Here is a 25,493-nt window from a genome sequence, read left to right as displayed (position 1 = left end):
ATATATTATTAGCAGTTTAAGCAAAATTCCAAACTCCTCTGTGATACTTTTGGACTAGTTCACAGCTCCGTAGTTCTTAGTGTTACTATATTTTACATTTTCTTTACCATTTGCTGTCGAACTGTTTTGTCATCTTAGTCAACTTGGTAACCATGAGATGATAATTGAGAATTGTTGTTTATTTGTATTTCTCATCATTTGTCATTTAGATAATTTTTAATGTGGCTATTGACAGCTCTTATTTATTCGTCTGAAAACTTCCTAATCATATCATTGACCATATTTGTTTTGGGAAATGACTTACTCTTACATATATAAGTCAGTTCCCTATATATTTTAGGAATTAGATCTTTATCTGAGCATCTTGCACATATTTTTTTTTCCATTTTCCATTTTTCTGTCTTAACGTAGCTGCATTGGTTTTGTTTGTGCAAAATCTTTTTAATTGTATGTAATAAAGTGATCTACATATTTTGTTAATTGTGAACCTCTCCACGTCTTGTTTAGTCATGAACACTTTCCCTATTCATATATTTGACAGGTCATATTTTTTACTAATTCTCCCCTAACTTGCTTATGCTATCACTTATTCTGTGTAAATCTTCTCTTCATTTTGAGCTTATCTGGGTGTATATTCTGAAATATTAGTCTTTTCTCAGTTTCCACCAGACTATTATCAAACGTTCCCAACAGTTTTTCAGAAATAATGAGTTATCTCTCCAGTCGTGGAGATATAATGGCTTATTAAACTATAGGCTACTATATTCAATTGGTTCTGAATATTCTATACCTATTCTGTTCCACTAATGAACTTACATATTTTGGCCAAGAGCAAGTTGCTTTGAAAATTATATCTTTGTTGTATAGTTTGTGATCTGGTACTTAGTCCCCATTCCTATACATTTTTTATTATTATGGCATTGAATAAAGGAATTATTGTAGGGAGTAGAGTTACTTTTAATATAACGGCTCACAATACTTATGAAAATTATTTTTTCCAATTATTTAGATCAGTTTTTGTGTAAAGAGTGTTTTGTAATTTTGTTGATTTTGTTCCTATGTATGTTTTGCAAAAGGGACTCTCAAGTACTTTATAATGTCTGTAGTTAGTTTAAATGGAATTTCTTTCTCAGTCTCCTCCTGATGGGTTGTGCTGGTGATACAGAAAAAATACTGATAATTTGTGGGAATTTATTTCTCATTCTGCAACTTGCTGAAGTTGCTAATTACTTGATTAGCTTTTTCCTTGATTCTTTAGGATTTTCTAGGTAAATGACCTTCACAATAGAGATAACTACCAGTAGACACATACATACACAATTATTCTATGTATGCTTCTATTTTTCAGTTGTTTATCTGGATGCAGAAAGTATCTTCCTTCATATGTCCTTTATAGTTAATTTGGTTATTTATGATAGACAAAATAGCTTATTCCCTCAAAGTCATTCTTAAAACAGTATTGCTATTACTATGTACAATGGTCTTTTGGTTCTCCACATTTCACTCTTCATTGTTTTGTTCAAGTCTTTCCCTGTTTCTCTGAAATCATGGGGCTCATCATTTCTTATATCACAATAGTATTCCAACACAAGCATATACCACAACTTGTTCAGCTATTCCCAAAACGATGAGCATCCACGAAATTTCCAGTTCTTTGCTACCCCAGAGAGAGCTGCTATGAACATTTTAGAACACGAGTTCTTTTTCTTTTTCCCTAATCATCCTTATAAATAAACCATATTGGGGTTTTATTGGGTCAAAGTGTATATATAGGTAGTTTAATAACTCTCTGAGTGTAATTCCAGATTTCTCTCCAAAATGGTTGGATTTGTTTAGAATTTCACAAATTATGAATTAGAGTTTCAATTTTTTCACATTCTCATCAACTTCTGTCACTTTCTCGTCTATCATTTCATTCAATCTGGTAAGTATAATATGCTATGTCCCGATTATTTTAATGTGCATTTCTCTTGTCTAATTGCTATAGCTAACATTTCTAGTACCATCTTGAATAATAGTGGTGATAATGGACATCCCTGTTTCACCCCTGATCTTATTAGAAATGCATCTAGCTTATCTCCATTGCATATAATGCTTGCTGAAGGCTTTAGGTAGATACTGCTGATTATTTCATAGAAAATTCCTCTTCTTCCTATGTTCTCCAGTGTTTTTAATAGGAATGGGTGTTGCATTTTGTCGAAAGCTTTTTCTGCATCTATTGAGATAAACACGTGGTTTTTGTTAGTTTTGTTGTTGATATGATCTATAATGCTAATAGTTTTCCTAATATTGAACCAGCCCTGCATTCCTGGTATGAATCTTACCTGATCATAATGTATTATTCACGTAATAAGATAGTGTATTCGTTTCACTAAAATCTGATTTAAAATTTTTGTATCTATTTTCATTAGAGAAATTGGTCTATAATTTTCTTTTTATTTATTTATTTATTCAATCATTCATTCATTCATTCATTCATTTATTTAACTTTTAACATTCATTTTCACAAACTTTTGGGTTCCAAATTTTCTCCCCTTTTGTCCTCTCCCCCCACCTCAAAACACCAAGCATTCTAATTGCCCCTATCACCAGTCTCCTCTCTCTTCTTTCATCCCTCTCTGCCCTTGTCTCCTTCTTCTCTTTTGTCCTGTAGGGCCAAATAATTTTCTATATCACTTTACCTGTATTACTTATTTCATAGTGGCAAGAACAGTACTCGATAGTTGTTCCTAAAACTTTGGGTTCCAACATCTCTTCCTGTCTCCCTCCCCACCCCTTCCCTTTGGGAGGCAAGCAATTCAATATAGGCCAAATCTGTGTAATTTTGCAAATGACTTCCATAAGACTCGTGTTGTATAAAACTAAATATATTTCCCTCCATCCTGTCCTGTCCCCCATTACTTCTAGTCTCTCTTGATCCTGTCCTTCCCCATGAGTGTTGACCTCAAATTGCTCCCTCCTCTCCATACCCTCCCTTCCATCATCCCCCACACCCTGTTTATCCCCATATCCCCCACTTTCCTGTATTGTAAGATAGGTTTTCATACCAAATGGAGTGTACATTTTATTTCTTCCTTTAGTGGAATGTAATGAGAGTAAACTTCATGTTTTTCTCTCACCTCCCCTCTTTTTGCCTCCACTAATAAGTCTTTTGCTTGCCTCTTTTATGAGAGATAATTTGCCCCATTCCATTTCTCCCTTTCTCCTCCCAATATATTTCTCTCTCACTGCTTGATTTCATTTTTTAAAAATATGATCCTATCCTCTTCAATTCACTTTGTGCACTCTGTGTCTATGTGTGTGTGTGTATGCATGTGCATATGTGTCTGTGTAATCCCACCCACTACCTTGATACTGAAAAGTTTCAAGAGTTACAAATATTGTCTTTCCATGTAGGAATGTAAACAGTTCAACTTTTGTAAGTCCTTTATGACTTCTCTTTGCTGTTTACTTTTTCATGGTTCTCTTCATTCTTGTGTTTGAAAGTCAAATTTTCTTTTCAGCTCTGGTCTTTTCATCAGGAATGCTTGAAAGTCCTCTATTTCATTGAAAGACCAATTTTTCCCCTGAAGTATTCCACTCAGTTTTGCTGGGTAGGTGATTCTTGGTTTTAGTCCTAGTTCCTTTGACTTATGGAATATCCTATTCCATGCCCTTCAATCCCTTAATGTAGAGGCTGCTAGATCGTGTGTTATCCTGATTGTATTTCCACAATACTTGAATTGTTTCTTTCTAGCTGATTGAAATATTTTCTCCTTGACCTGGGAACTCTGGAATTTGTCCACAATGTTCCTAGGAGTTTTCTTTTGGGGTCTCTTTCAGGTGGTGATCTGTGGATTCCTTGAATACTTAGTTTGCCCTCTGGTTCTAAAATCTCAGGGCAGTTTTCCTTGGTAATTTTATTAAACATGATGTCTAGGCTCTTTTTTTGATCATGGCTTTCAGGTAGCCCCATAATTTTTAAATTGTCTCTCCTCTATCTATTTTCCAGGTCAGTTGTTTTCCAGTGAGATATTTCACATTATCTTCCATTTTTTCATTCTTTTGGTTTTGTTTTGGGATTTCTTGGTTTCTCATAAAGTCATTGGCCTCCATCTGTTCCATTCTAATTTTGAAAGAACTATTTTCTTCAGTGAGTTTTTGAACCTCCTTTTCCATTTGGGTAATTCTGCTTTTGAAAGCATTCTTCTCCTCATTGGCTTTTTGAACCTCTTTTGCCAATTGAGTTAGCCTATTTTTCAAGGTGTTATTTTTTTCAGCATTTTGTTGGGTCTCGTTTAGCAGGATGTTTACCTGTTTTTCATGCTCTTCTTTCATCTCTCTCATTACTCTTCCCAGTTTTTCCTCCACCTCTCTTACTTGATTTTCAAAATCCTTTTTGAGCTCTTCCATGTCCTGAGCCCATTGAGTGGGCTGGGATACAGAAGCCTTAACTTCTGTGTCTTTCCCTGATGGTAAGCATTGTTCTTCCTCATCAGAAAGGAAGGGAGGAAATACCTGTTCACCAAGAAAGTAACCTTCTATAGTCTTATATTTTTTCCCTTCTCTGGGTATTTTCCCAGCCAGTGTCTTGACTTCTGAGCGTCCTCTGCACACCCACTTTGCCTCCAGATCTGCCCAGCCAGTGCTTGGGTTCTGAGATTCAAATGCTGCTTCCCAGCCTCAAGGCTTTGAGCGGGGGCAGGGCTGCTATTCAGTGTGAGATCAAGTTCACGTGCTCAGGTGGGGGCAGGGCTGCCTCACTGGCTCAGTTCCCTCAGGGGATTTATGCAGAGACCTTCAACAATGGATCTGGGCTCCTGCCTGCTTGGGGAGCCCTGGTCTGCTCCCGGCTCTGCTGCTGCCTCCCGAGGTGGCCCGAGTTATGGGGACACCCCACTCCCCTCTCATCAAGCCGAGAAGACCCTCTCACTAACCTTTGGAGCCCATGGGTGGAAGGAACCGCATGGCCACTGGAGATTCTGTCCCTGAAACCAGCTCGGATCTGCTCCCTTTGGTGCCACGTGGCCGAGGCAGGCTGGGCTTGGCTCCTGGTCCAAGGCGTGATGGACCTTTCATGTCAGGACTCTCTGGAACAGAAATCTCGTCTGCTCCAGCGTTCTGTGGCTTCTGCTGCTCCAGAATTTGTTGCTCCAGAAGTTTTTTTACAGATATTTTATGGGCTGTGGGTTCGGAGCTAGCGTGTGTGTGTGTTTCTACTCTGCCGTCTTGGCTCCGCCCCCCTATAATTTTCTTTCTCTGTTTTGTCTCTTCCTGGTTTGGGTATCAAAACTATATTTGTATCATAGAAAGAATTGGGGAGGACTCCTTCCCCAATTTTCAAAAATTGTCTATATAATATTGGAATTAACTGTTCTTTAAATGTTTGATAGAATTGACTTGTGAATCCATCTGGCCTTGGAGATTTTTTCCTAAGGAGTTCATTGATGGCTTGTTCAATTTCTTTTTCTGAGATGGGTTGTTTAAGTATTCAACTTCCTCTTCTGTCAATCTGGGCAATTTGTATTTTTTTTTAAATACTCATCCATCTCATTTCAATTATTGAATTTGTTGGCATAAAGTGGACAAGGTAATTTCTACTTATTGCTTTAATTTCTTTCTCATTGGAGGTAAGTTCTCCCCTTTCATTTTTAATATTAGTAATTTGATTTTCTTCTTTCTTTTTTTAAATCAAATTGACCAAAGGTTTATCAGTTTTATTAGTTCTTTTTCACAAAACCAACTATTGGTTTTATTTATTAATTCAATAGTTTTCTTAATTTCAATTTTATTAATTTCTCCTTTGGTTTCCATTATTTCTAATTTGGTATTTGCAAGGCGATTTTCAATTTGTTCTTTTTCTGTCTTTTTCAGCTGCATGCCCAAGTCATTGATCTCCTCTTTCTCTACTTTATTTATCCAGGCATTCAAAGATATGAAACTTCCCTTAAGAACTCCTTTTGCAGTATCCCATAAGATTTGGCAGCTTGTCTCATTATTGTCATTCTCTTGAATGAAGTTATTGATTGTTTCTATGATTTCTTCTTTAATCCACTCTTTCTTTAGGATTAGATTATTTAGTTTCCAATTGATTTTTGGTTTATCTTTCCATGGCCTTTTATTACATACAATTTTTATTGCTTTATGATCTGAGACAGATGCATTGATTATTTCTGCCTTTCTGCACTGGACTGTGAGATTTTTATGTCCTAGTTCATGGTCAATTTTTGTAAATGTTCCATGTACCGCTGAGAAAAAGGTATATTTTTTCTATTCTCATTCAATTTTCTCCAAAGATCTACCATATCTACCTTATCCAGAGTTTTATTTACCTCCTTAATCTCTTTCTTGTTTATTTTGTGATTACATTTATCTAATTCAGAGAGGGAGAGGTCGAGGTCCCCCACTAATATAGTTTTGCTGTCAATTTCTTCCTTCAACTCCCCCAACCTCTCCTCTAAGGATCTGGATGCTATACCACTTGGAGCATACATGTTTAGTATTGATATTGCTTCATAGTCTATGGTGCCTTTTAGCAGAATATAGTTTCCATCCTTATCACTTTTTATTAGATGTATTTCTGCTTTTGCTTTGTCTGAGATTAGGATTGCTACTCCTGCCTTTCTTACATCAGCTGAAGCACAATATATTCTGCTCCACCATTTTACCTTTATCCTTTGTGTATCTCCCCATTTCAAATGTGTTTCTTGTAAGTAGAGTATTGTTGGATTATGGCTTTTAATCCATTCTGCTATCTGTCTCCGTGTTATGAGAGAATTCATTCCATGCACATTCACAGTCATGATTACAATCTGTGTATTTCCCTCCATCCTTTCCCACCATTTGTGCTTTTAGCTCTGCAGTCTCTCTTCCCCTCCTCAATAGTGTGCACTTTTCTCCACCTCCTCCTGCAGCCGTCCCTTCCCTCTTGTAGCCCCCTTCCCTTTTACTCCCCTTTACTCTTACTGCTTCTTCCCTCCCTTTTAACCTCCCTCCCCTTTCATTCCCCTTCCCTTCCTATTGCCTATAGAGTTAGTTAAGATTATCTACTTGAGTTTATTGTCCCCTTCCTTAAACAAATCAAGTGAGAGTACCTCTCAAACAATGCTCATCTCCCTCCTCTCTTTCCCTCTACTATAATTTTGTACTTTTTCCTGTGATTTAATTTGCCATTTTCTGCTTCATCCTTTTCACACCTCCTGTTACAATCCCTTCTCATACTTAAATGATATTTTAACATGACGTCATTTACTTTACACACATTCCATATATATATATATATATCCCTTTTATATTTCATAATAGTTGCACATTTCTCAATATTAACAGGTATCATCTTCCCTTATAGTGAGGTAAACAGTTTGCCCAAATTGAGTAACAAATTTTGTTGTTTTTTGTTTCCCACTGTTTATCTTTTTATGATTCTCTTGAGACCTAAATTTGAAGATTCAATTGTCTATTGAGTTCTGGGGTTCTGGTCAGGAAGCTCTGAAAATCCCTTACTCCATTGAATGACCATCTCCTTGCCCGAAATGTTAAGCTGAACTTTGCTGGGTAGTTGATCCTTGATTGTAGTCCCAACTCCTTTGCCTTATGGAATATTAGATTCCAATTCCTTTGATCTTTTAATGTAGAAGCTGCAAGGTCCTGTGTGATCCTGACTGTATCTCCTTATTATTTGAATCGTTTCTTTCTGTCTGCCTGTAGTATTTTCTCCTTCTCTTCATAATTCTGGAATTTGGCAATGATATTTCTTGGGGTTTTGAGTTTGGGATCCCTTTCGGGAGGGGAACCATGGATTCTTTCGATGACTATTTTGCTCTCTGAATCTAGCACTTCTGGGGAGTTTTCCTTGATGATTTCCTGGAAGATATTGTCCAGACTCTTTTCTCCATCATGGGTTTCTGGCAGGCCTATAATTCTTAAATTTTCTCTCCTGGATCTATTTTCCAGGTCAGTTGTTTTTCCAATTAGCTATTTCACATTTTCTTCTGTCTTTTCATTCTTTAGATTTTGTTTGACTGATCCTTGCTGTCTCATTGAGTCATTAGTTTCTATTTGCCCAATTCTAATCTTTATCAGATTGTTTTCTTTAGTTAACGTTTTTGCATCTCCTTTTCTATCTTTCCAATTTTTCCTTTTAAGGAGATATTTTCTACAGTTAATTTTTGGACTTCCTTTTCCATTTGTTCAATTTTCCTTTTCAAAGAGATGTTCTCATCAGTGAAATCTTTTTTCATAATTTTAAAATCATTGACCAGTTTATCTTCTATTTCCTTCTTCAGCTACTCCAGGAGAGCTGCTTGGGCTTGCTAGAAGTTCATAGTCCCTTCTGAAGTTTCAGATGGAAATGCAGTCTCAGCTCTGACCTCTTTGTTGTTTGTGTTTTGGTCCTTATCCCCATAGAAAGATTCTATGGTTTTTTCACCCTTCTATTTTTTCTTGTTTATGATGTTGATTGAGTGTTTTGGCTTCTGGTTCTTTCAGTCAGAAGCTACAGAACATTGTGCTGAGCCTATGTGTGAAAAAGCTAAAAGCAGGTTCTTGTTTTGTGTTTCCTGGATCAGCCCTGGTACTAGCTTGTTACGTAAGGGGGAGGAGTGGTCTGGTCACAGGAGATCTTCTCAGCTGAACTGAGACAAAGGCAAACTCAGGGGATTTGATCCCAGCTTCCCTATTGTCTTCCCATTTCCCCTGGAGTGCTGAGGCATGCTTAGATGCTAATGTGCGTTCCTACCCCTCCTGGGGCTTCTCTCCTGGCACTGAGGCTTGCCTGGATCCTAGGGTGAGTTTTCTCTTCCCTGGGTCCTCTGTCCTTCTGGTTTGCTTCCGCCACAGTAGAAGGAATCCCCCTTACCTATTTTCCTAGCCGCAGGTGTTATGAGACTATTTGCCTCCTATGCTGTTCCTGCTGATCCAGGATTTTTCTGGGGAAATATTTTATGGTTCTTTCATGTTCATCAAGTGGGGAGAAGAGAGCATTTACTGATCAGTCCGCCGTCTTGGCTCCTGGAAGTTTAAGTAGGTGACTTACCGATGTTTAATCTTCAGGCTGAAAGTCTCAGGAGCCACTGCGCTGATATCTGGCGCTCAGCGGCTCTCACTGGCTCGGCTAGGCTCGTCTTCTGCCCTTGGGTGCTGCTCCACCAGTTCTGCCAGCCACTCTCGGATTTCCCGGACCCCTTCTGCTCTGCTGTGCTGAACACGCTGCATTGTGTGCTAGGGGCTGACCCCCTGGAACAGATCATTTCTGTGGACATTCTAGTCTGTCCTGGGCTCCAAACCCACCACAGTATGTCTCCCACTGGATTCCACACCTCCAAACTTTGGTCAGATTCTCCTTTCAGAGGTATCTGAAGGAGTTTCTCCAAGAGCTTATCTGAGTTGATGCTCTCACTCTGCCATCTTGGCTAGTATTCCTTAATCTACATTTCTCTAATCAATTTTAGATAATTATTTAGATTTCTTCATTGGAAAATTGTTCATATCCTTTGACTATTTATTAGAGGAACAAGTCATATTCATATAGATTTGAAAAAGTTTTAAATATGATTTGTGAATTTTCCTCCATCTTATTTTTCCTCACTGTTTTCTTTCTTAGCTCTTCTTCTTATTCTATCCCTATTCCCATCCCCTTACCCTCTTTTTCTTTACTTAATGCACCTCTCTAAAATTTCCTCCCTTATCTTCTTCCCAAACCTCCTAATCTTATTCTTTGCACCTTTTTAAAATTATCTCTCTAGGAGTTCAGAAGACTACTAAACCTCTTCAGATGTATATTTTGTTTCCTCTTCAACAGAGATGAGAGTAAGGTTCCAACATTAACATCTTTCCACTCCCTGTTGTTTCCTCTATATTAGTTCTTTCATTCACATCCCATTTTTATGAGATAATTTCTCCTTTTTACCTTTTTCTATCCAATCATTTTTAGAATGATACTATCATACAAAACTTTCTAGTGTTTTTGTTGTAATTTTTCAAAAGTTTTTTGTGCATACATACATACACATACACATATATTGTCTATTTATTTGTTTGTTCATTTATTGGTTTACTTAATTATTCAAATGATGCTTAAAATTTTCATAATATCGATCTAGCCCTGCCCTCTTGGAATGAATCCCACTTGGTAACAATGTATGATTGTTATATACATGCACATACATATGTGCATATACACACTAACATATGTATACATAAATTCATATATACACATATAAAATACATTATGTCTAAATATAAAAGATCAGTATAATAAATATAAACATTGTATACATATATAAGATAAAATATATTGATATACTCTATTTGCTTGTATATTTGAATATAATGATGTTATAATGTGTATCCACATATACATATACACAAATATATGTATATATGTACATATACACATATGTATATATTTGTGAATTGTTTACATATCAAGGATACTAAACTTTTATCACAGGAATTTGACACACACAATTTTTTCTGCATTCAATCACATCTCTTTCTATCCTAGATATATTAATGCTGTCTCCTCCTTAAGCGTTGGAGTTTCAAGGAATCAGGATTATCTAATGTTTCATTTGCAATAACATGTTTCTTGTTTGGTTAAGAAAACATCTCCCATAGCTATAGAAGTCATATGATGTGTTTCTGTTCTAAATATTTACAGTATAATATTCAATATTAATGTCACACAGTCATTTAGAGAGTATTTTGGTATGGGGTATAAGATTTTAGTCAAAGACTCATTTCCATCAGACTGCTTTTTAAGTTCCTTATAATTTTGATCAAATTTAGAGATTTTCCCTAGGTAACTTGTAATTTCCTTTTTTTAAACACTGGTTTCCTTAATTTTATGTTTTCTGAATCTCCTTTGAAAAGTCCATTACTTTGATTTATCCCTATTCTTTAACCAATACAAGACAGTTTTACTGAATGCCAATTTATAATGTAGTTGTACTTTATGATGCTATTTCCCCGTTTTTGTTCTTAGTTTTCTTCATCATTTCTTTTATCTTCTAAATTTTTTCCAAAAGAATTTCATTATTGTTTTACTAAATTATGTAAAATGTTCCCCAGTAATTTGCTTGATAATGTGTCAAAAGTATGAACTAATTAATAGTATCACCATATTTTATTATATTGCCTAGCCAAGGGCACTGAATTTTTCTAGAATAATTTGATTATTCTTCGTTACTTTACGAAGAAGTTTGTAATTGAATCTATATCTCTTTGGGAGGTGGTAGTTCCCAATTAATTAATGAATTTTGTAATTTTGCAGACTGGAATTTTAATTCTTATAATCCCTTCTTGTGCCTTGGTAATGTCATATAGGAATTCTGTTAATTTTCGAACATATTTTTCTAGTCGTCCACTTTCTTGAAGCTATTATCTCAATTTGTATTTTTTTGTTGATTCTGAAGGACTTTCATAGTAAATCATCTTATTATCAGCAGAGGTACTTGTCACCTTTTGTGTCGTTATTATTTCTTTAATTCTTTCTTTTGTCTTTTTGTCATTACCAGTTTTTTGTGGAGAATTATATAAAGCAATAAGAGGGAGAGGGGGTATACTTTATGCATTCTTGTATTTTTTTTGGAATAAGTTCTAGTGTGTGTTCTTTGCATATAATACTTACTTTTGATTTTTAGGTGCTTTTATTTTTATTTTTTTTTATTAAACTTTTAACATTTATTTTCACACATTTTTGGGTTACAAATTTTCTCCCCTTTTATCCCCTCCCCCCCCCCAGACCCAAGCTTTCTAATTGCCCCTGTGACCCATGTTCTCTCTCCTCTATCCTCCCTCCCTGACCTTGTCTCCGTCTTCTCTTTTGTCCTGTAGGGCCGGATAGCTTTCTTGACCCCTTAACCTGTATTTCTTGTTACCCAGTGGTAATAACATTACATTTGGTCCTAACACTTTGAGTTCCAACTTCTTTAGCTCCCTCCCTCTCTACCCCTTCCCCTTGGAAGACAGGCAGTTCAATATAGGCCATATCTGTTTAGTTTTGCAAGTGATTTCCATACTGGTTGTGTTGTATAGGACTAACTATATTTCCCTCCATCCTGTCCTGTCCCCCATTACTTCTATTTTCTTATGGTCCTTTCCCTCCCCATGAGTGTCAACCTCGTATTGCATTCTCCTCCCCATGCCCTCCCCTCTATCCTCCCCCCCATCCTGCTTGTGCCCCTGTCCCCCACTCTCCTGTATTATGAGATAGGTTTTCCTATCAAAATGAGTGTGCATTATATTCTTTCCTTTAGTGGAATGTGATGAGAGTAGACCTCATGTTTTTCTCTTGCCTCCCCTCTTTATCCCACCACTAATAAGTCTTTTGCTTGCCTCTTTTATGAGAGATAATTTGCCCCATATAACTTCTCCCTTTCTCCTCCCAATATTTTTCTCTCACTGCTTGATTTCGGTTTTTTTTTTTTTTTTTTAGTATATGATCCCATCCTCTTCAATTCACTCTGTGCACTCTGTCTCTATGTATGTGTGCGTGTGTGCATGTCTGTGTGTGTGTACTCCCACCCAGTGCCCAGATACTGAAATGTTTCAAGAGTTATAAATATTGTCTTTCCATGCAGGAATGTAAACAGTTCAACTTTAGTAAGTCCCTTATGATTTCTCTTTGCTGTTCGCCTTTTCATGGTTCTCTTCATTCTTGTGTTAGAAAGTCAAATTTTCTTTCCAGCTCTGGTCTTTTCATCAGGAAAATTTGGAAGTCTTCTATTTCATTGAAAGACCATTTTTTCTCCTGAAGTATTATACTCAGTTTTGCTGGGTAGGTGATTCTTGGCTTCAGTCCTAGTTCCTTTGACTTCTGGAATATCCTATTCCATTCCCTTCTATCCCTCAATGTAGAAGGTGCCAGGTCTTGTACTATCCTGATTGTATTTCCACAATACTTGAATTGTTTCTTTCTAGCTGCTTGCAATATTTTCTCTTTCACCTGGGAATTCTGGAATTTGGCCACAATGCTCCTAGAAGTTTCTCTTTTTGGATCTCTTTCATGCGGTGTTCTGCGGATTCCTTGAATATTTATTTTGCCTTCTGGTTCTAGAATCTCAGGGCAGTTTTCCTTGATAATTTCATGGAAGATGATGTCTAGGCTCTTCTTTTGATCATGGTTTTCAGGTAGTCCCAGAATTTTTACATTGTCTCTCCTGATTCTATTTTCCAGGTCAGTTGTTTTTCCAATAAGATATTTCACCTTATCTTCCATTTTTCGAATCTGCGCGGTATGTTCTGAGATATCTGTCTTTCTCGAAAAGTCCAAAGCATCCATCTGTATCATTTCACTTTTGAAAGATCTATTTTCTTCAGTGAGCTTTTGAATCTCCTTTTCCATTTGGTTAATTCTGCTTTTGAAAGCATTCTTCTCCTCATTGGCCCCTTGCACCTCCCTTGCCAGCTGAGTTAGGCTAGTTCTCAAGGTGCCAATTTCTTCAAGATTTTTTTGGTTCTCCTTTAGCAGGGAGCTGATCTGTTTTTCATGCTTCTCCCTCATCCCTCTCATTTCCCTTTCCAGTCTTTCCTCCACCTCTCTAACTTGATTTTCAAAATTCCTCTTGAGCTCTTCCATGGCCCGAGCCCATTGGGTGGGCTGGGACACATAATCCTCGATTTCTGTGTCTTTGCCTGATGGCAAGCCTTGTTCCTCCCCATCAGAAAGGAAGGGAGGAAGTGTTTTTTTCTCTCCGATAAAGTACCCTTCAATAGTTTTATTTCTTTTCCCTTTTCTTGGCATTGTCTGCCCTTAGTGGCCTGAACTCTGAATGTTCTCCTCACACCCACCTCGCCTCCTGGTCCTCCCAGCCAGCGTTTGGGGACTGAGATTCAAATGCTGCTTCCCGCCTTAGGATTTTTGGCAGGGGCAGGGCTGTTATTCAGTGTTAAATTAAGTTCAGGTGGTCAGGGGCAGGGCTGCCTCTCTGGCTCAATTCCCTCAGGCGGTTTATGCACAGACCTTCCACAATGGATCCAGGCTCCCGCCCACTTGGGGATCCGCCGTCCACAGCCGCCTCTCAGTCCCCACCTCCTGGGAGGGCCCGGGCCATGGGGGCACCTCACTCCCCTCTCAACCCACCAAAGAGACTCTCTCACCTACCCCCGTCAGTCACCTGTTGGTGGGGGGGCCCGTGCCGCTGCTGAAAATTCCGCCTCCGGAGCCTTCTTAGAACTGTGCCTCTCTGAGCCGCAGCCGCCGCTGCCGCAGGTCCGGGCTGGGCGCCGCGTCTGCAGCGCGACGGACCTTTTGCGAGAGGTTTGCAGGTCCCTCTGTGGGTGGGGGGGCCCGCGTGGCCGCTGGAGATCCCGTCTCGCAGCCCTCTCGGATCTTCTTCCCACGTTGTCGCTGCCGCGGTAGGGCTGCTCTCTGCTTCTTGCCCCGGAGCCCAGTCCACGGCGCGAAGGATCCCCCGGGAGAGCTTTGCAGGTCTCTCCGGAACAGAGATCTCCCTCGCTCCAATATTCCGTGGTCTCTGGGTGCAGAATTCTCCCTGGGTTAATCCCCTCTGCCGTTCTGTGTTTTGTGGGTTCGGAGCTATGTGTATGTGCGTCTTTCTCTAGGTGCTTTTATAATGCAAATACTTAAAAAATTCTGCCTACATGTATTCTTTATAAGGTTTTTTTTTTCCCTTTAGCACAAAATACTGTTTAACTTTGCTGTTTGCTGCTTTTAATTCTTTCTCAAAGAGGACCATGCTTTCATCAAGGTGATACCATGCCATGCAAGTGATTTGGATTAAAGTTAGGGAGGACTGGCGAAAGTCAACAGTATCATTTTCTCCTCTGGAAGTGATCTGGGCACAGTGGCAAGATATAGATCAGCACAACTGGAGATAGCTCTAGATAGAGTAGAAAACCTTTGTCTTTTTAAGGAAAGGTATTTAGCAGGTTTCCGTGAGACTGAGGTAGAGCCTATCCAGTGATTGAGGTTTAATAAAGAAATGAGGGAAACAGTGGCCTCTTTTGGAAAAAAAAAAATAGTGATTTAGAGCATTTATTCATATGACTATAGCTAGCTTTAATTTCTTCCTCTGAAAACTTCTGGTTCATATCCTTCAACCATTTACCAATTAGCGAATGATTTATATTCTTGTATATTAGATTCAGTTCTCTATACATTTTAGGAATGAGGGCTTTATCACAGACTCTATTTGCCAAAATTACTTCCCAGTTTTCTGCTACCCTCCTGCTCTTTGTTGCGTTGGGTTTGTTTGTGCAAAAACTTTTCAATTTAATGTAATAAAAATTATCCCATTTTGCACTTCACTTCAATGTTCTCTATCTATTGTTTGGTCAAAAATTACTCCATTCTTCGTAAATCTTACAAATACACTATTCCTTGCTCCTATTTGTTTACAGTATCAATATTTATACATAGATCATATTTCCATTTGAACTTTATTCTTGTGTATGGAGTCAGGCATTGGTCTATGCCCAGTTTCCATCACAAGGTTATCCAGTTTTCCAACTAGTTTTTGTCAAACAGTGAGTTCTTATCCCAGAAACTAGGGTTCTTTGGTTTATTAAACAGTAGATTGCTATATTCATTGAATACTGGGTCTTGAGTACCTACTCTATTCCACTGTTCTATCCCTCTATTTCTTAGCCAGTAGCAAGGTGCAAATCAAAACAACTCTGAGGTACCATATAGCCCCTATCAGGTTGACTAACATGCCAAAATAGAAAGATAAGAAATTTTGGAGAAGTGGGAGAGTTGGAACACTAATTCCCTTGTGGTTCAAGCTGCGAATAGATCTAACAGTTCTATAGAGTAATTTAGAAGTATGCCCAAAGGGTTACAAAAATCTGAATAATCTTTGATTTTAGTTTATGTAATAGATATTTGGTCCATCACTCCTCTTTTTCAACTCTCTTAATGTATGATTGTGAGGAGATGATTTTCCACAGAAGATTGCCATAGATACATCTCCGAAATTTTGGTATGCTGTTTCATTATTATTACTTTGTTTTACATTGTTATTAATTCTTTAAATTATTTGTTCTTTGATTGCCTCTTCATTTAAAAGTCCACATTTAAGTCTCCAGATAGGACTTTATCTTGTTTCTGTCTCTTCAATCAATGTCTAGTGGCCTAGTACATTATCAATTTTTGTGAAAATATGACTGATATGGAGTATATGCATTTTTTATGCAGTCCCATTTAGAAGATACCATAAGTAATTTACTTCTAATTTTTTCAAACATTTGTTCAATTCCATATTTTACTACACATTTTTATTTCTATTAGATTAATCCTAAGTGGAAAGAAGGCTATTAAAGGCTCCTATCACTATTGTGTGATGGACCTGTCTTCTTGAAGGATATTTATTTTATAAATATGGATGATGAGGCATTTTAAGCATAGAATTGTCTTATTGATAATATCTTATCATCAGAGCTTTTTTTTTTTCTTTCAAGGGTAACATCATTCCTTTTTATGTTTATTTATTCTTAATTTTCAACATTGATTTTCACAAAATTTTGAGTTCCAAGTTTTTTTCCCCATCTCTTCCTCACCCGACTCCAAAACATTGTGCATTCTGATTACTCCTTCCCCCAATCTGGCTTCCCTTCTATCACATCGCTCCCTTCCCTTTTCCCCATCTTCTCTCTTTTCTTGTAGGGCAAGATACCCTAATACCCGCATTTCTTATTTCCTAGGTGCATGCAAAAGCAATTCTCAACATTTTTTCCTAAAACTTTGAGTTTCAGCTTCTCCCCCTTCCTCCTTCTCCACCGCTCACCACTGAGAAGGCAAGTAATTCAATATAGGTTAAATATGTGCAATTTTGCAAAGAACTTCCATAAAAGTCATGTTGTTTAAGATTAAATCTATTTCCCTCCATCCTATCTTGCCCATTTGTTCTATTCTATCTTTTGATTTTGTCCCTCCCCAAAAGATTTTACTGCTAATTATTCCCTTCTCCCATTGGCCCTTCCTTCTATCATCTGCCCACCCCGCTTACCCTCTTCTACCCTACTTTCCTGTAGTGTAATATAGATTTTCTTACCGAATTGAGTGTGCATGATATCCTTGCTTTAAGCTGAATGTGATGACAGTAAGCTTCACTTTTTCTTTTGTACCTTCCTTCTTTTCCCCTCAAATGAAAAAGCTTTTGCTTGCCTCTTTTATAAGAGATAATTTGCCCCAATCCATTTCTATCTTTCTCCTCCTAATATATTACTCTCTCACTCCTAATTTTATTTTTTTAGATATCATCACTTCCTCTTAAACTCTATGTTCTCTTTCCATATGTATGTGTGCGTGCATGCACGCACGCACATGATCACTCAAACTACCCAAATACTGAGAAAAGTTTCAAGAATTACAAATATTATCTTTCCCTGTAGGAATGTAAACAGTTCAACTTTAGTAAGTCCCATATGATTTCTCTTTCCTGTTTACCTTTTCATTGTTCTTTTGAAACTTGTGTTTGGAAGTCAAGATTTCTATTCAACTCTTTTCTTTTCATCAAGAAAGCTTGAAAATCCTCTATTGCATTGAACAACCTTTTTTCTCCTGAAGAATTATACTCAGTTTTGCTGGGTAGGTGATTCTCGGTTTTAATTCTAGTTCCCTTTGACATGTGGAACATCATATTTCAAGCCCTTTTCTCTTAACATAGAAGCTGCTAGATCTTGTGTTATGCTGATTGTATTAACATAACACTTGAATTGTTTCATTGTACTTCCTTAGAATATTTTCTCCTTGAGATATGAACAGGTAGTTTTCAGAGGAAGAAATCAAAGCCATCTATAGTCATATGAAAAAATGCTCTAAATCACTATTGGTTAGAGAGACCAAATCAAAACAACTCTGAAATATCACATCACAATTATCAGATTGGCTTACATGACAAAACAGAAAGATGATAAATGTTTCAGGAGATGTGGAAGAATTGGAACACAAATTCATTGCTGGTGGAACTGTGAGATGATCCAACCATTCTGGAGAGCAATTTGGAACCATGCTGAAATGCTCCAAAAATGTACATACCCTTTGACCTAGATCATAAAAATGAGTAAGGGTCCCACATGTACAAAAGTATTTGGAACAGATCTCTTTGGGGTGGTCAAAAACTGGAAATCAAGGGGATGTCCATGAATTGAGGAATGGCTGCATAAAATGTGATAAATGAATGTACTGGAATGCTATTGTGCTATAAGAATTGTTGAACAGGAAAACTTCAGAGAGGCCTGGAAAAAACTTATATGAACTAATGCTGAGTGAAAGGAGCAGAACCAGCAGAACTTTGTACACAACACCAACTACAGTGTGCAAGTAATTTTTCTTGTAGACTTAGTACTTCATGGCATTGCAAGGAATTAAATAATTCCCAATGTTCTCTTAAGGCAAAATGCCTTCTACATCTAGAGAAAAAACTATGAAATGTGATCACAGACTGAAGCAGAACATTTCTTTTTGCATTATGTTTTGGTTTGTTTCATGATTTCTCTCATTCATTTTAATTGTTCTATGCAACATGGGTAAGGTGAAAACGTATTTAATAGGAAAGTATATGTAGAACCTACATAAAATTGTATGCTGTCTCAGGGAGGGAGTAGGGAGGTAGGAGTTACAGGGGGGAGGGAAGGGGAAAATCTAAGATATATGGAATTGATTGCAGAACGTTGTAAACAAATAAAAGTATAAAAAATAAAATTAAAAAAAATTTCTCCTTGATCTGTGATCTCTGGAATTTGGCCACAATATTCCTAGGAGTTCTAATTTTCAATCTCTTTCAGGAAGTGACTGATAGATTCTTTGAATATTTATTTTGCAATCTGTTTCTAGAACATCAGGGACATTTTCCTTGAAAATTTCATGAGAGATGATGTCTAGGCTCTTTTTTTATTCATGGCTTCCAGGTAGCCCTATAATTTTTAAAATGTCTCTCCTCAATCTATTTTCCAGGTTGTTTTTCCAATGAAATATTTCATATTGGATTCTATTTTTTAATTCTTTTGGTTAATTTTTTTCTAATTTCTTGGTTTGTCATAAAGTTATTAGCTTCCAATTCTAATTTTTAAAGAACTATTTTCTTCAGGGAGCTTTTGAACCTCCTTTTTCACTTGGCTAATTCTGTTTTGTAAAGCATCCTTTTCCTCATTGGCTTCCTGAAACTCTTTTGCCAATTTAGGTAACCTATTTTTAAAGTGCTGTTTTCTTCAGTATTTTTTTAGGTCTTCTTTAGTTAGTTGTTGACTCAGTTTTCCTGATTTTCTTTCTTCTCTCTCATTCCTCTTCCCAATTTCTCCTCCTCCCTCACTTGATTTTCAAAATCCCTTTTTAGCTCTTCCATGGCCTGAGACCACTGCATATGTATTTTGGAGATTTTTGGATGCAGAAACCTTGACTTTTATGTCTTCCTCTGATGGTAAACATTGTTCTTCCCTCTCTGAAAGGATGGAAGAAAATACCTGTTCGCCAAGAAAATAACCTTCTATAGTCTTATTTTTTTCCCTTTTAGGGTTTTTTTTTTTCCCAGCCAGTTACTGGGCTTTTGAGTCCTTTGTCAAGAGGAGGGTATACTCTGGAGACCTGTAAGTTCTCAGTTCCTCAAAGGTGGCACAATCAAAGGAGAGGAGTTTACTCCTCTCCTGGTCTGTGCTCTGGTCTGGGAGATACCCCAAGTTTATCAGCCCAGGATCTTTGAAGCTGTCTTTGGCTTTTGTGTGTTGAGCAATTTGGCAACTGCAGCTGCTACTGCTGCCAGAGATTCCATCCCTGAAGCCTGCTCGCACTGTACAGTAAAAGCTGGGCTGTGGTCCTCTCTGAGAATGGTGTGATAGAGGTTTTCTTCCCTGAATCTGGGAGTGGACTTTCCTTTCCACAACTGCCTCCTGCTCCACCACACCAACGTGCTCCTCCTCACCCCAGGACCACTACAGAGGTTTGAGATCCAGATAAGTTGCTTGATTGCCCCAGGGACTTTAGGCTGAGGTCTCCTAAAATGGACACTGTGCCACAGCTACTTCTGCTGCTCTTGGGCTGCTGGGGTGAAACCACATTCCCTTCTCACCCAGGTCAAACCACTTTCTCATTGACCTTTGAAGCTATCTTTGGTGTTTGTGAGTTGAGTAACTTGGGAACCGCAGCTGCTGCTGGGGATTCTGGCTCTGATGCCTGCTCACACTGTGTGGACAAGGATGGACTGCTCTGCAAGGGTTGCACTCTGCTCTGATCCTGGTGAGATTCCTGTCTGCCTTCCAGGCTGTCTTGGACTGAAAATCTCTTTCACTCTGTCGTTTTGTGGCTTTTGCTGTTCTAGAATTTGTTTAGGGTCATTTTTACAGATATTTATGTATATATTATATGTATATGAATCAGAAGTGATACATGCTACTTTTGGAAATCTTACTCCACAGATCACAAGGAAGTCAAAGAACAGGTTAGAAGGATATTATAGAAAATTATTATTGAAGCAAGACTCAGTTGCTTTGCCCATACTTGATGCTGGATTGCAGTCCTGGTTGACAATCTTGGGGCCAGCAGGAGCACTAGCACAGCAGAGCTTGTAGTCACAGTGGAGCAGAAACCTTCTTCACAGTTCCTGAGAAGGTTATTCGTAGACTACAGCACAGGCCAGGAGAGTAATAAACATCTCTCCTTAAATCATTCCATATTAGAAGAATTTAAAACTTATAGGTCCCTATAAATGTCCGTGAAACTTGTTGTACAAAAACCCTGAAGTTTGGGACAATAAGCCCTCCATCTTGGAAGCAGAGCCTGCTTTTTAAAAGAGTTAAAAGTTAAGTAATAGACTAGGAAAATGAACAAACAATGGAGGAAAACTCTGGCTATGGAAAGTTACTGTTGTGACAAGAGAACAATTTGATGCTATGCTCAAAGGGCTATTGAACTCCAGCAATACCATTACTAGGCCTGTATCCCAAAGGTATCATATAAAAGGGAAAAGGACCTATCCATACAAAAATATTTGTATCAGCTCTTTGTAGTGGCAAACCATTGAAAATTGAGATGTTCATCAACTGGGGAATGGTTGCACATGCTGTGCTACGTACATAATGGAATACTATTGTGCTGTAAGAAATGACAAACTGATGGATTTCAGGAAAACCTGGAAAAATTTACAACAACTGATGTCGAATGAAGTTAGAAGAACCAGCAGAATATTGTACCTAGTAACAACAACATTGTGTGATGAACAACTTTGATAGACTTTGCTCTTCTCAGTGGTACATTGATCTACAAAACTTCCAAAGAATCATGATGGAAAATTCAATTCACATCCAGAGAAATATTGAAGCATAATGTTTTCTGCGGTTTTTTGTTTTTGTTATTTTTTTTTTCTCATAGTGTTTCCCTTCTGTTCTGATTCTTCTTTCACAACATGACTGATGTGGAAATATGCTTAATATGATTGTATGTATATAAACTACATCAGATTACCTGCCATCATCTCAAGGGAAAGAGGGAGAAAAAAGTTTGAAATTTAAAATATTATAAAAGTGAATGTTGAAAACTATCTTTACAAGTAATTAGAGAAAAATAAAATAGTATTAAGTGGAAAAAAGAAATAGAGATCAATGGAATAGATTAAATGCACAAGATGGATTGATAAGTGACCACAGTACTTCAGTGTTTGATAAATTTAAAGACCCCAGCTTCTGGGACACTGATTTACTATCTGACAAAAATTTCTGGGAAAACTGGAAAACTGTGTGATGGTAACAAATTATAGACCAACATCTTATGCTATATACCAAGATAAAGTCAAAATGACATGATTTAAACATAAAGGGTGATAACACAAGGAAATTACCAAAGCAAGCTATTAACTGTCAATCTGTAAAAAGTGAAAACATTTATGATCAAACAAGAGATAAAAGAATATTATAAATGTAAAATCTATTCTTTTGAAGGTATTAAATTAATTTTATGTTTGCACAAACAAAACTAATGCAACCAAGAATAGAAGGAAAGCAAAAGACTAGCAACAATTTTACATGAAATTTCTTTGAAAAAAGTCTCACTTTTCAAAAGCCACATTTATAAGAATACAAGTCATACCTCAATTGATAAATGATCAAAGCATATAAATAGACAGTTACTAGATGAAGTAATCAAAGCTATGTAATCATATAAAAATGCTCTAAATTACTATTAAGCAGAGAAATGCAAATTAAAATGACTCTGAATTACCTAATAGCTCACACCTTTTAAATTGGCTAGTATGACATAAAATAAAAATGATAAATGTTGGGGGTGATGTGGAAAAATAGGTGTCCTTAATGCAATATTGAGGAAGTTGTTCACTGATTCAACCATTCTGCAGAGCAATTTGGAGCTACACCAAAAGGGCAATCAAACTGCATGTGTGCTTTGATCCAGCAATACCACTTTGAGTAGATGTCCCAAAGAGATGTATTTTAAAAGGGAAAAAGAAAGGCCTACTTGTATAAAGATATTTATAGCAGCTCTTTTAGTGGTGGCAAAGAGTTGAAAATTGAGTGGATGCCCATCAACTGAAGAGTGGCTGAACTTGTCATAGTATTATGTACATAATGGAACGTTATTGTGCTACAAGAAATGACAAGTAGGTCGATTTCAGAAAAACCTGAAAAGCCTTGCATGAATTGATATAAAGTGAAGTGAGCAGAACCAGGAGAAATGATACAGAGCAACAGAAATATTGTACATGGATCAACTGTGAATGAGTTATTCTCAGCAAAACAATGATTGAAACAATTTAAAGTACTCATGATGAAAAGTGTTGTCTACATCCACAGAAAGTGCTGATGGAGTCTGAAGCCAGATTGAAACATAGTCTTTCTGATTTATTTACTTTTTTAGTGTTGTTGTTTCTTTTATTCTTTTTCTTCAACATGAGTAATATGAAAATATGTTTTACATGATTGCACTTATATAACCTATATGAATTCATTTAATGTCTTCGATTTGTGGGAGATTAAAGACTTAGGGAGAAAATTTGAAACTCATTTTAAATGAAGATTAAAATTTGTCTTTACGTGCAGTTGGATACATAAAATGCTATTTCAAAAATTAAAAAGAAGTGTTTCAATTTTTTGTATTATTGAACATCTATCTATTGTCCTGTATGGTTAAGCTCACATGTGCAACATAGGCCACCCTGGACTGAATCCTATTGTCCACTGCTTTTGGGGCACATTATGCCATTCCCTCCTACTTTCAATGTGAATTAATCTTGAATTACTTTAATCTCCTTTCCTATGTATGAACGGTATTTCATCTGATGACTTAAAGAATATGTTATTTCTGAATTTCACTATTAAATGTACCTATTCTGCATCTTTGTGTCTTGGACTTTTCACTTTTTTTGTTGGGGAATTCACCTCCTTCACATTCACATTAATCTTTGGTAGATGTGAATACTTCTCCCTCCTATTATCTTATAATTATCCTTCCTTTGTCACCTATTCCCTTCTTAGAGAGTCTGTTTTGCTTCTAACCACTGTGTCCCATAACCTGCCCACACTCTCTATTTGCTTTTTTATTTCTTACTTCCCTGTTTGTTAAGGTGAATACTCAAAATTTGATGTGAGTGTTTATACATATATATGTATATGTACATACATGTATATATGTATGTACACAAACATATATACATATAATATATATATAATCCACATCCACATACATATATAAACATATTTACATATATTTTTTCACCTTGAACTAATTTATAAAAAATAATTTTGTTTTTCACTCCCCTCCACACAAACTGTTCTCTCCATTTTACAGCTTCTTCATTGTATATCTCCTCTGTGTGAAATAATTTTCCCATTACCTCTTTCTTTCCTTCTTTCTCCATGAAGTCCTCTTCCCCATTATTCCATACTTTTTTGGAGGTCATTTAAACATACTATAATCACACTCTATCCTGTGCCTAATTGGAATCCCTCTTAGACCAATGTTGATGATAAAAGTCTGAGGGTTTATCAGTATCATCTACCCCAAAAGAATTTAGACAATTTAACATTTTAATCCCTTATTGTTCTTTTACTTTTGTTTTCACTTTGTGCTTCTTTTGAGCCTTCTGTTTTAATGTCAAAATTTCCATTCAGCTATTTTTTTCTTCATGAGTACTGCAAAGTCTTCTCATTATTTTTTTTCCTTTGCAAAATTGTACTCAGTTTTGCTGGGCAACTTATGTTTGGTATAATTCTAAGTCACGTGCTTTGTGGAATATCAACTTCCATACCTTTCATTCCTTTAAAATGATGCCTGATAAATTTAGAATGATCCTTTACTGTGACTACATTGTACTTGACTTCTTCCTTGCTGCTTCTAATACTTTTTCCTTCACCTGGGTTGTCTGAATTTTGCCTATAATATTCCTAAGCGTTTTAATTTGGTAGTTTCTATCAGGGAGTGACCAGTGGAGTCTTTCAATTTATACTTTGTCCTCAGGTTCTAAGATATCTGGACAGTTTTCCTTTATAAGTTGGTGAAATATGACATCTTGACTCTTCTTTTTTCACCCGTTTAAGTAATTTTTCTCAAATTATCTCTCATGCTATTTGGCAGGTCAAGTGTGTTTTGTATCTTCTAATGAATGCATTTCACATTTTTTATCTTTTTTTAAAAGCCTTTTTCAAAACTATTCTTTCTTTCTATTATGAAGTTATTAACTTTTCTTTTACCATTTCCATTTTTCAAGGAGTAATATACTTCACCTCTTTTGTGAAACTGTTAATTTTCATATATACATACATATGTGTGTATATATATATATGTATATATATGTATATATATATATGTATATATATATATATATATATATATATATATACATATATATATATATATATAAATGTGTATGTGTGTTTTCCATGGCTCTAAGTTGTTTATTTTTTAAATATTTTTTACCTCTTTTAAATATCTTACTTTAACTTTGCTAGAAATTCTTGTTGGGTTACTGTTCAATTTGTATTTTTCTTTGAGGGTTTGCTTCTAGATGCTTTCAAGTGATTTTCTTCTTCTGTATTTGAGTTTTGAGTTTCACTCTCACCAAAGTACCTTTTTATAATCAGCTTCTTTTTGTTTGTTTGCACATTCTTTTTATTTACATCTTGACTTTGAACTTTTGGATAGTATTAGGATCTACCCACATCTGTGGAAGGAGAAGGGAGAATGTCTTATATAACTCTATCCTTTTATATCTTTTTGCTGTTTTCACAGCTCCGTGTGGTAAATCTACACCTTTTCATTGCATCCAAAGGAATATGATTCAAGGAGAGGCATGTTCACTGACTTCCTCATCTGAGTTTTGCAAATTTTGAGTTTCAGAGGATTGCTGTTGGATTTCGTGCTCCCACTGGAAGGTTCTACAAGTTCAGAATGACTGAACTAGTAGTTTCTCCTTGCTCTTTATCTTTTGTCCTGGTCATTCCACTGCAGCCTTCTATGCTAGGATGGATGGATGACTGTTCTATCCTTATGCTCACAAATATACAGCTAACTATCTGGAATTTGTTCTGTGCTCAGAACTCAGCTGTGTTTT

Source organism: Notamacropus eugenii, chromosome 4, assembly GCF_028372415.1.
Source record: "Notamacropus eugenii isolate mMacEug1 chromosome 4, mMacEug1.pri_v2, whole genome shotgun sequence".
NCBI classification, from domain to species: Eukaryota; Metazoa; Chordata; class Mammalia; order Diprotodontia; family Macropodidae; genus Notamacropus; species Notamacropus eugenii.
Note: the sequence above shows the minus strand (reverse complement) of the source record.